Raw genomic sequence first — 12,821 nt, forward strand, 5'->3', positions numbered from 1 at the left:
TGTCTGAGTTGGAAGGAGGAAGTGAGCTGTCGAGGCAGCCTAGACCTGAAACAGGTTGTTGCGTTTGTAAAGAAGAAAAGAAAAAGAATGTCTTATATACAAATACAAATACAAAAGTGACGACCAGCAACAGGCTCTGGGCCCAGCTAGACTGGTCCTAGTCAATTTACAATCCCCAGTGAGGATCAATGGCCCTCTTAAAACTATCTACTCCCTTGCTCATTACCACCTCTTCCGGTAAGCTGTTCCGAGGTTCCACTACCCTGCTAAAATAATAATTTTTCCTAATATCCATTTTAGCCTGAGATTTAAATAGCTTAAAGCAATGACCCCTTGTCCTGTTTTCAGTGCTAAACTTCAGCCCCGTAACATCTTTTGTTTTAATAAATTTAAACAGCTGTATCATGTCCCCTCTGTCTTTTCTTTGCTCAAGACTGTACATTTTAAGCCTTCTACGCCTGGAATCATAATCTAAGTGGGAAAGTTCACTTATTAGCCTTGTAGCCCGCCTTTAAACCCTTTCCAATACATTAATGTCTTTCTTCAGATAAGGAGACCAAAACTGAACAGTATACTCCAAATGGGGTCTTACCAAACTTCTATATAAGGGCAGAAGAACTTCTTTAGATTTGTTTGAAATAGATCTATTGATAAACCCAAGCATCTTATTGGCTTTGTTACTAGCAATGCTGCACTGTTGGCTAAACTTTAAATCCTGACTTATTAAGACCCCCAGATCAGTAACTTTGTCTGCCTGACTAATGACTGAACCTTGCAAATAATAACTTGTACACTTATTTCCATGCCCTAAATGTAGCACTTGACATTTCCCAACATTAACAGCCATACCCCATTTATCAGCCCACTCCGTAATATGATATAGATCCTCTTGCAGCTGATTTGCTTGCTCTTCATTTTCTACAGTCCCCATAACTTTGACATCATCAGCGAAACAATTCATGTTCCCAGAAATATTTTTGTGAATATCGTTCATAAAGACAATGAACAAAACAGGCCCTAACACTGATCCTTGAGGAACCCCCCTTAAGACCTCACTCCAATTAGAATAATTTCCCCTTACAACTACCCTTTGTTTCCTTCCGGTCAGCCAGTTTTTTACCCAAATGAAAGTTTTCCCTCCTATTCCTATATCAGCTAATTTGCTAAGTAGAGCAACATGCGGTACCTTATCGAAAGCTTTCTCAAAATCAATGTAAACAACAACTACAGGCTTCTTATTGTCCAAAGTCATGGTAACTTTGTTATAGAAATGTAATAAATTAGTTGCGCAAGATTTACCTTTCCTGAAACCGTACTGAAAACTAGTCAATAGATTAATAGTCTCTAGAAAATTCACTATCTTAATTTTTATCAATGTTTCAAAAATTTTGCAAACCACCGAAGTTAGACTCACAGGTCTATAATTTCCCGCACTCCCTTTAGACCCTTTCTTGAAGAGCGGTGTGATGTTAGCCAGCTTCCAGTCCTCTGGGTCCAGTCCATATGAAAATAACTGGGACTGGGCATTAATTTAAACGCATTGCGTTATTTAAAAATTCTCAAATTTAAAACTAATAAGCTGCTTTCTTTCTTCCAGAAACCTGAAATATGGCATCTGCACCCACAGTACATTCGTTAAATGGAATCAAATCCAATTTTTTGTATGCTGAAGAAGCAATGATAAATGCTGTTTGTACTCAAAACATAGACATTAGAAAACTTAGTATTACATTTGGCATGCCTCACAGTGCTTTAAAAAATGAAGTCAAAGGAAAAATCTGACAGAAAGAAGACTGAGCCGATCATCAATTCTTACAGCAGCTGAAGAAGATGCCTTAGTAAGATGAATTTTAGGAATTGCCAAAGCTGACTTTCCTTTCTAAAAGAGGAGTTAGTCCACAGTTCAAAAAAATTATTGAACTGGCAAACAGGAAAACTCGATTCAAATAACAAACTAAGAAAAAAATAGTTTAAATTGTTTTTGACTCGTCATCCTGAAATTAGTGTGTGCATTCAAGAAACCTTTAGTCATTCAAGAGCCGAAGTAAGTGAGGTTGGTTTGCGAATGTGGTTTTAAAAAACTGAAGATTATTTGTACAAATAAAATCTCTAAGAGGTTTTGAAAGATCCTTGGAGAATTTACAATTAAGATGAGGCTGCATTTTTGCTTTGTCTCAACCCCTCAACCCAAAACAGGAAAAGTCTTAGCTTCAAAGAAATGCAAACATATTAATTATGAAATTGTGCAAGATTCAGACAAAGAACTTCTTACTGTACTGCTGATAATTCGAGCTGATCAAGTTGTAGGCCTACCGTTTATAGTTTATCTTCAGGTTAAATTGCCATCAGATTTAATTAATAATGCTCAGTTAATTTCATGCCAAAGTACACCATAACACAGAAATTTGGATTTACTTTTCTACTAATTTTTCAGATTAGACACATTTGACTGCATAACAAAAACATGTTGAAATAGATGACAATCAGATTTTGGTCACTGACCCCAAGAAAGTGATCAGAAGTGGTAGCGGTGGACAGTGGCGTAGCTAGACCCGACTTTCGGGGGGGGTTACTTCTTATATATATATATATATATATATATATATATATATATATATATATATATATATATATATATATATATATTATATATATATTATATATATATATATATATATATATATTATATATATATATATATATATATATATATATATATATATATATATATATATATATATATATATATATATATATATATATATTATATATATTATATATATATATATTAGGGTGCATCATTTGCCCAACTAGTCTAAAATTGTTTTGTCCCTAATTTAAAAATGTTCTCATACCCTTAGATAGTATTCCTGTGAATTTTTATGAAAATCAAAATTGATTTAGGTATCCCACCTCAAGCAAGAAGTTTCTTTTTTAAGGTAAATGAACAATTATAACATCAAAAGTGACTCAAAGTGCAATACTAGGAAATAATTTTTAAATTATTTAATTTACATTGTACCTGTGTTAACTTCAACTGTTACCATTTTTCCAGTAACTTTCCATAACATCTTTTGTAACTGTAAGTTTAGATTCACTATTTGTTTTCAACTTTCTACCATTTTCTTCTATCATACAACTGCTAATGCTAGTTCTTTACGTTTTCTTCTTGTTATTCTATGCATATGTGTTGTAAACCACTTAAATAAGTTGATCTATACTATTTCAATAAGGTTCATAAGGTTTTCATAAGGTCCATGAATTTTCGAAAGTAACATATTTTGAAATTTTTCAATAAACATGAGTAAATCAGCTGCTGTTGAATCAGTGACATTTTCTCCACAAACAAAGCCTTGTTCATCTGTACAAAAAGTAAAAGTCAAAACCAGACAATCTTCAATGGTATTTGGAATTCAAGGGCTCACGTTTACCCCCTAGCTTGCAAGTTGCTTCGCTGCTTGTTGTATCATATTGAGAAAGATGTTGATCAAAATCTTACCAAATGGGAGTCTTCAAAATTTGTCTTGTCAAAAATATCTGAGTTCTATGCAAAAGCAAACATTCCAATGATTACTGAAAGTAAATCCTGTGAGAAAATACTAAAACTTCATGAAGACAACACAAAATTAAAAGCAATTCCTCTTCAAAGAAGAAATACAACAAATTCCATTAATAAAGTTAAAAAAAATGGAAGAAGAATTAGCTAAAACATTTTCATTATGGCCTAAAAATGTAGAATGCCTTTTAAAAAATTTAGAAGATTTAGCTTTTGTCTAATCTATGAAAAGTGATCATCTAGCAACCTTTGGCTCACACGATAAAATATTACACCGAAACATTAAGTGTCAGGAAATGCGTGAAATATCAAAAGCAGCATTTTGTGAAAAAATAGCCAAGGAAACAAGTTTTAATTCAGCTATTATTGATGAAATTGAAAGAGATGAAAATAGTGATGTAAGTGATACAAGTGATGAAACAGATCCGAGAGATCAGATTTATAATGCTCATAATACCAGAAATCATCATCGTACAATGCGAACTGGTACATAGCTTTTATTCCACATATTATAAAACGACCTGATGTTATATCATTAGCAACACGTTTAAAATGACACCAGCACAGCAAGCTTCATACACTAAAGTTTTAATAGCAGAAGCTGGTGGTGAATCATCCAAAATATCAAAATCATATGCAACAACAGACAGAGCAAGACGACCAAGTATCAGAGACATTGTCAAAGCTTGTAAGGATCAATGGAATGGTTATGATTTTGCAACTTTGCACTGGGATTCTTAACTCTTACCAACTTTAACAAATCAAAATATTGAAGAAGAAAAGCTTGCAGTTATAGTAGGTAATTCATATGAAGTTAAGCTTCTTGGTGTACCAGCATATCCAATTGGAACAGAAAAAAAACGGAGATATCATTGCTAGTTTAACAACTAATTTGCTGAATTCATGGAACTGCTCTGACTCAATAGTTAATATGTCGTTTGTCACAACTGCTTCTAATACAGGACATATAACTACAGCATGTGTAGCTATTCAAGAGCATTTGGGTAAAGCTCTCCTGTACTCAGTAAGTGATCCAAATGAGATAACTGCAGCAGACTTTAAATGGCTAGGAGCTTTATATAAAGCAGATGGCAAAACTAATTTATTCAATCAAAATTTGCTTATTTCAACATCCAATCCAAGAACTACCAACAGGAACAATAACTACACATCAACAAGTTTTAAAATTTGGAAATTTTGTTAATTTTGTCACTCTGGTATATAGTTCATGGGTGGATGATGTGCACTTCTGTCTTCGATGCACTATGGAATGACTTGCAATTCTTTAATTTACTTATAAAATATAGTATTATTAATTCAGAAATTTCTGGAAGTGCAATTAATGCTTTTAAAAATCACCTTTGGTATCTGACAGAAGAAACTGTACCTCTAGCACTATGGAGTGATAAAGTGCCTGAAGCAGACCGACGTGCTCTTGCTGACAGTATATTAACCATCAGACTTGCTAATCTTTCTAATCCAAAACACAGATTTGGTATGGGATTTGGAAAACCAGTTTCCAACAGAAATTCATTTTTCTTCAACACTGTCTGATTTTGTTGGCATTGATTCCTGGTTTTTATTTTTAATTTTGAAGTTAGATTCAGAATTCATTGTGGAAGATGTTAAACAGTGGCCAAATTGTATTTCATATCAGACTTCAAAAACTAATTTGAAAGGAATAAATGTAGTAAACAATTATGCTGAGCGAGGAATAAAGCTGACCTATGACTTTTTTTCAGCCAAAACTGAAGATTCTTACCAGAATATATTACAAGTAGTTGAGCATGAACAAAAACAATTGCCAAATCTTCACAAAAGGAGGAAAATTGATTAAAAAACTAACTTTTAAGCCAAACTTTAATATTTAACAAAGTAATATTATGAAATATACAATAAATTGGCTTCAATAAATCTAATAATTCTTTCAATAATTAAATAAATAGGAAAATAACACACTAAGCAATTTTTTACAAGTTTTCATAACTTTCAATTGTCAGGTGGCACACATAGATATTGTTCAAAGTGGGAAAAATTTCACACAAATTATTAATTTTGTATGTAGAATAAAAGTAGCTTAGGGACAAAGCATTTGTGAACGAAAAAAAAATTGATGGGGCGTATGATGCACCCTAATATATATATATATATATATATATATATATATTATATATATATTATATATATATATATATATATATATATATATTATATATATATATATATATATATATATATATATATATATATATATATATATATATATATATATATATATATATATATATATATATATATATATATATATATATATATATATATATATATATAATCGCTTGGAATTTTTTCCTTTTCTTTTTTTTTTCTTTCTCTTCTCTCTTCTTTTTCTCTTTTTTTTTTGAGACTAACTTTTCGGGGGGGGTTTTGTCCCCAAAACCCCGAAAAGTTAGTCTCAAAAAAAAAGAGAAAAAGAAGAGAGAAGAGAAAGAAAAAAAAAGAAAAGGAAAAAATTCCAAGCGATTATATATATATATATATATATATATATATATAATATATATATAGCTACGCCCCTGGCGGTGGAAATCAAGATAATCGCATTAAACCTGTTGCTATGTTTCTTTCTGCCATTTAGTATCTAACAGTTTAGTTCTATAAATTCCTAATAGATGGCAGGGTAAGTTTAGTTCTATGAATTCGTAATAGATGGCGGGGTAAGTTGACTCGAGAGGGCGCTGGCCAACAGTGTGGATAGCTACGCCATTGTGGGACTGTTGTGGTCAGCGATTTGATTCTTGAATGCCCTTTTTTTTCGATATTCAGGTACATAATTTGATTTTGTAGGATTTTTCTATTGGGTTTTTTCTTTTATTTCAACAACGTTTCTTTTTGTTCTTATAGTTGAAGATAGTGACAGTGAAGCACCGTGTTTATACGTTTTTGAAGGGACTGTATGAAAAAGCAAAACATATAATAGGTATAAGTTAATGTGTTTTAGACTTTGTAGGGACCAATTTTAAAAACGTATAATTGATAAAAATGTATAAAAGAGAAACGTATAAACGGTGCTTCACTGTACTTATCTAAGTAAATAATTTCGTTTGTCATATTATTCAGTTGTGATTGTTCTTTATATAACGTTTTCGATATAGAATTGCTTGTTTGGCAAAACATTTCAATTGCAGAAAAAAACCACTTCACTCAACAGGGCAGGGTTACGGTAGTGTGCTTCGGGCGTTAAGAAATGACCTTTACAGTTAAGTATTTTTTGTTTTAAAGCTAGTGTTAATCTTTTTATGTGTTTTGGCGAATAATTTTCAATTCTAAAAGAGACTCTAATAAGTTTTTGAAAATGTGTAGTATGCATTTTAGTTGAAGAAAAATGATCATTTCACATCAGAAGGGATGGAAGGGAGTGTGGATTTTTTTTATTCCATGATCTTCCTTTAAATTCTTAACACAGGTGCATCTCTGTGCAGGTACTACTAGTCATATATAAAAAGACAAAATGATATGTCTTAAGTTTTTGATAATTTATTTCATATATAATTTAAGAGACATAAATATTGAGAAATTTGAGGCAGTAAAGGAATATTATTGACACTATTCAAACTGAAAATGTGTCATCTTTGAAGAACACCAGACTGTAAATTGCCTGATGGCGTAGTAATGCTTTTTCAGTTATATCTATGCATACGATGGATACTATATATGTCTGATCAGCTGCCAGATGTTTGACTTTAGTTTGATTATCAGTTCAGGTTAATTCCATGAATATGTGGACATAGTTGCTAATTTTTAAATTTCATCAAAACTTTTAGTTTTGGATCATAATGTGTAGGAAATAAAACAAATTTTTTGAAATTAATAAAATTCACTGCTATTATTATATCTTAATATTTTTTATGAAGGATTTTTTAGAGTGAATTCTGTGACCGAAACTACAAGCTTTATTTTCACAACTTTGATTTTCCTTTAAATTAAAAATTTGAAATGGATCCCTTTCAAAAAATTTATTAGTCAAGAAAAATGATTCATGAGCACTTGAAAAACATCAAAGTTATTGATAAAAAATATTTTTGAATTTTTTAAAGGTTTTAGAATAATCTCTCTGAGACCTGTAATGTCTGTCACAAAAAAAAAACATAATTTTTTTAAGTTTTAACAATTATATGTTTATATCTTATACTTTTATTTACATTTCCTCTTATTCTGTGTTATAAGAAACATGTCCATGTAGTTAATTTTTAAAAACCTAAAAGATTGAATTATATAGAGGGTTTTTAAATTTGTAATGTCTGTCACATATGTAATGTCTGTCACATATGTAATGTCTGTCATATGTGTAATGTCTGTCATAATAGTTTATTTAAATATGCAAACATCAAATTGTAACAATTTCTCAGTTGATTTTGGCAAACAACAGAACAGTTTTAGTAAACAGCTCATCACAACCCATTAGGCCTCATACTGTGAGTGTTTCAAGTTTTATGAGCATTATTTTCTGCTTAGAACTGGAAGATGATCTAGAGTAAAATCAATTTAGCTACTGGTGAATTATTCATAACTGTTAAAGGTAAGTTCTCTTACTTATTTGCATAAAGCGTGTTCAGAACAAATATTTTAATAATTTAAATTTGTTCTTACATGATGAGAACAATCATGTTCTGAATACTATAAAAACATTATTTTAATATTTATTTGTGTGTATGGAGTTTCTAAGGAATATATCAGTCATATTTGATTTTTTTAAGTTTATAACGGCTAAAACAACAGCAGAGAGAAAGACGAGCAAGGCTAAAAGAGAGGGGTCAGTATGCTAAATATAAGAAAAAAGCAGCTGAAAACAAAAAAGCTGAGAGTAAACAAAAGTTAAAGAAAGAGAGTGTAAAAGAAAAAGAAATTCGTTTGGAAAAAAATAGAATAAATGTAGCCAATTTTAGAATGAAACAGAAACAAAAAAAAACTTCAGGTTGTCAGTAGTTCTTCTAAGGCATTTGGCAATAACCAAGCTTTAGGTAAAGCTTTATGACGTGCTAAAAAATTCCTTCCCAACAGCCCAAGAAAAAGAATAGCAGTTGTTCAGAAGCTGGCTGGACAATACTCCCCCAAAGTACCTCCTGTTATTCCAATCTCAAAAAATGGAATCAGTGATTGTGTAAAACAAGCTGTTATAAGTTTCTATTCAAATGATACGATTTCAAGTCAAGCTCCTGGGTAAGAGATTTTATAATCATACGAGATGAAGCTGGAAAAACAAAAATTCAGAAAAGATATCTCCAATTACAGGCCCGTGTCCAGATTTTCATAAAGGGAGGGGTTTTAATCTTACCTGCGTGTGTGTGGGGGGGGGGATTCAACCCCTCACAACCTTTAATTTTACGACAAACTGTCAATCCCAGTATGGCGTTTATACATCTGTAAGTATTGCTGCCCCCTCCCCTTCCCCTAGAAGTATAATTCTGGCAGGTAACCAAAATATTCCTTCATTTTACAGGTTCACTTTAACCAAACCTTGTTTGTTTCTTTTGAATTAAACCTGTTTACTATGCGGTTTATTGCAACAAGAATTAAAAACTCTCCACAAATTATTTTATAATGTAAAATGTACAGTAGACCCTCGTTTTACGCGGGTTTATTTTACGCGGTTTCGGTTATACGCGGTTTAAGATTTGGCACCTTTATTTTATTTTACGCGGATGAGTTTCGGTTTTACGCGGATGCGGCAATGCAAACAGATAAAATTTTTCCCTCTTTCAAAATCCAAACTCCTAAACATTGCAGATTACTCGTAATCAACTGCATTTTGGCGTGCTAATAATCGAGCTTGGGCCACTGGAGACATTTTATACGATTGGTTCAAGAGCTCTTTCCAGAAGTAAAGTTATTAAACTCACACAGTTCAGAACTCACTGGAAGAAGAGCTTTTAGGAGTGACAAAGTAGGTCAAAACCAACGAGGATACCGACGTCGGTGACACACAACCAAAAACGTTCACATTGAATTTTTTGAGCCATTCCTAGACAATAGAATTGATCTTTCTGATTGTTTAGCGAAGGAAAATTCTATCTTGGAAATGACGCAAGTGATCATGGATGTGTTAATGCTCTGAAAAGAATTACAGGGAAAAATTCTTGATGACTGTCAAAAAAAAATCATAGCCAGCTCATCTTTATAAACAGGACACGAAATTAATTATGCATGTTGTGTATAAAAGTCGATATAAGTATACATTAAACTTATTATATAATTAGTCATCACTAGAATGAAGTATTTTGTTATCTAGCGAACCAAACCCCTATTTTAACATTAGTATTAGGTCTCAATTAATGTGGCATTTCCGTGGAACGCAACCCCCGCGTAAAACGAAGGTATACTGTACATCAGATTTTATGTTCTGAAATAATGCTTAATACGTTCTTACTTGTAAACTAAACAAGAACGAGATTTGTGTAGATGGAAATTACATTACTAAACACAATCGCCAATACATTTTCATAGCTCAGCATATGCCAAATTCATCATTCCCTCCTTACAATAAGCAATATTAATGCTTTGTATTGGTATAGCTCATTCAGCGGTTCTACCACCACAGATTTTCCAAAATATTATTTCAGTCGATAAAGCTTTAACAATTGTAAATTACATAACATTTGAATGGAATGTAAAACTTTTCAAATTAAAAAGGAAGAAAAATGTAAGCATTTAGGGTTTAGGTCCAACTGAGTTGAATAAGAGAAAAAAAAGGGGGGGGGGGGTGCTAAACGCAGACTTTCACATTAAAGTTAATTTAAGTCAATCACTTTCTTCATTTGACATTTGTTTCCCCAATGGGAGGGGTTTAACCCCTAAAACCCTCCCCTTGGACACGGCTCTGTCCAATTAACTCTTGGGGAAATTTACAAACTTTTCGTGGAAGAAAATCCTACTCTGAAAATTGGATTTTCTTTGCACTGGTAGGAAGAAAATTAGACGAAACAGAACAAAGCTTTATAAGGATAATTTACATCTTAAAATAGAAAATAAAAAATTAACACAAAAGATAGGAAAATTAAGGAAACAAGTATATAGAAAGAGCATACCAGATAAAATTAAAAAAGGGGTTTTGAGTCCTCGTGCAAAAACTAAACAGTTTATGAGAGCAAATTTCCCTGGGAAAAACTCGCCTGTAACTCAAAAAGTTTCAAAGCAACTCCTTAAATATAACTGTTTAACTTATTCAATGACAAAACAATATAAAAATTTGCAGGAAAGAAAGAAGAAATCACTCTTTAAAAAAATTGTAACAGGCAAAGTGATTAAAAAGTACCGTATTATGAGAGAAATCGATTTTGAAGCCATAGGTTTGAAATCTAGGATTCAAAGAGCTATTGAGAGAGAGAAACGGACCGTAAAAAATGGAAGTGTTCAAGATTTCTTTTTAAGAGATGATGTAAGCAGAGCAACAGCCGGCAAAAAAGAAACTGTTACAAAACATTCAGAAAAAAAACAAAAGAGGTACTTACTTGACACCATGAAAAATTTACATAAAAAATTTCTTAACAAAGGTGGAAGATGCTCTTATTCTTCTTTTGCTGCAAGACGCCCATTTTATGTGGTAGCCCCCTCTATTGAGACCCGAAATACGTTTTTGTGTAAATTACATTCCAATATTAAATTCAAAGTAAATGCTCTTAAGAAAATGAAAATTTTGAAAACAGATAATTATAATAGCTTAATAGAGTTGACAGTGTGCAGCTCAAACTCAAAAGACCTCACCTGTATAAGGAATGCCCATTATGTGACAAAAAATGTGTTCCTTTAAACATTATAAATTCTGACACTCTAGTTGAATGGTATGAGTGGGTTTACCAAAATGAGTCCTACGAAAAAAATAAGAAAACTATAACTGTGAAAAAAGTTACGAAGGAAAAGATGACTACTCCAATTTCTGTGTTGGTGGACAAATTCCAAGCTGAAATAGTTGATTTCAAGAAACATGTCCATAACATTCGAGATTAGTATAAAGCTTATAGAAGATGTATTGACAATCTGCAAAATAATGAAGCTACTTTGCATATAGATTTCAGTGATAATTATAATTTAAAATTAGCTGAAGAAATTCAAGCACATCATTACGGAGCGTCTCAAAATCAGATAACTTTGCACACTGGAGTATTACATTGTGGTAGTGCAAAACAAGCAATATCTTTTTGTACTGTATCCTCTTACAAGAAACATGATCCTAGTGCAATTTGGGCTCATTTAACACCCATCATGAAAATGATTAAAGAAATTGAGCCCAATATTGATACTGTACATATTTTTTCCGATGGTAACTCCACACAATATAAACAAAAAAATAATTTTTATTTATTCAGTAAGAAAATTTTCAAATTTGGATTCAAACGAGGAACATGGTCCTTTTTGGAATCAGGACATGGTAAAGGCCGCTGATGGCATAGGCGGAACACTTAAGAGAATAGCTGATTGATTAACCTCATGCAGCACAGATATATCTGATGTGTACAGATTCATTCATTTTCTGAGCAAGGCAACGAAAATAAAATTATACGTTGTTACGGAAGAAGAAATTGAAGCCGTCTCTAAACGCTTCCTAAAAATATTCCTGTTTTCAAAGGAACAAGGTGTTTACATCAACTAATTGTTGAAACAGAAGAATTTCTTCATTATAGGGATCTCAGTTGCTTCTGTGGGATAGAAAGCAAATGAGGATTTTGCAGTTGCTACGGCCCTAAAAAATTCGTTTTGTATGTGACTCAAGGAAAAGTCGGAAACAATTTGGGATTGCCGCAAACATCACATCAGAACCCTACTAAAAAAAATTAAAGATATCTGATGTCTATTCTTCAAGTAGTAGCAATGATTCTTCCGAGGGTAGTGATGCTTGAGTCGAACACTTCAACTAATTCTTCTACTGTTGAACCGAAACATATAGAGGAACCGTCTGTGAAGAGGATCACAACTGGGACGTATTTGTTAATTCGAATAATTGGAAGGTGAAAATTAAAGTCATGTTATAAATACATAGGAATTGCCCAAAGTGATGTAGAGGAAGATGGGGAAATTCAAGTTATGTTCTTAAGGTCAACTGACGACAGTGGGAAAAACTTTATAGTGAAAGAAAATGACATATCGTATATCAATTTTGATGATGTTTTAGGCATTCTTAAAAATCCAACTTTGAAGATGAACGGGAATAGATTGTATTATGAATTTAATGTACCCATTGATGTATATGAAAAATAAATTGTTAGTTCAATTA

General features: G+C 32.1%; 2 protein-coding genes across 2 annotated transcripts in view; one reads left to right on the forward strand and one right to left on the reverse strand.

The window, feature by feature from the left end:
- Nucleotides 1–12,821, reverse strand: part of LOC129230284 (zinc finger protein 845-like) — a 41,696-nt gene that overhangs the window by 11,218 nt on the left and 17,657 nt on the right. The gene's annotated exons all lie outside the window — the stretch shown is intronic.
- LOC129230285 (uncharacterized) overlaps nucleotides 1–12,821 on the forward strand; it is a 61,193-nt gene that overhangs the window by 160 nt on the left and 48,212 nt on the right. The window lies entirely within an intron of this gene.

This window comes from Uloborus diversus, chromosome 9 (assembly GCF_026930045.1).
Source record: "Uloborus diversus isolate 005 chromosome 9, Udiv.v.3.1, whole genome shotgun sequence".
NCBI classification, from domain to species: domain Eukaryota; kingdom Metazoa; phylum Arthropoda; class Arachnida; order Araneae; family Uloboridae; genus Uloborus; species Uloborus diversus.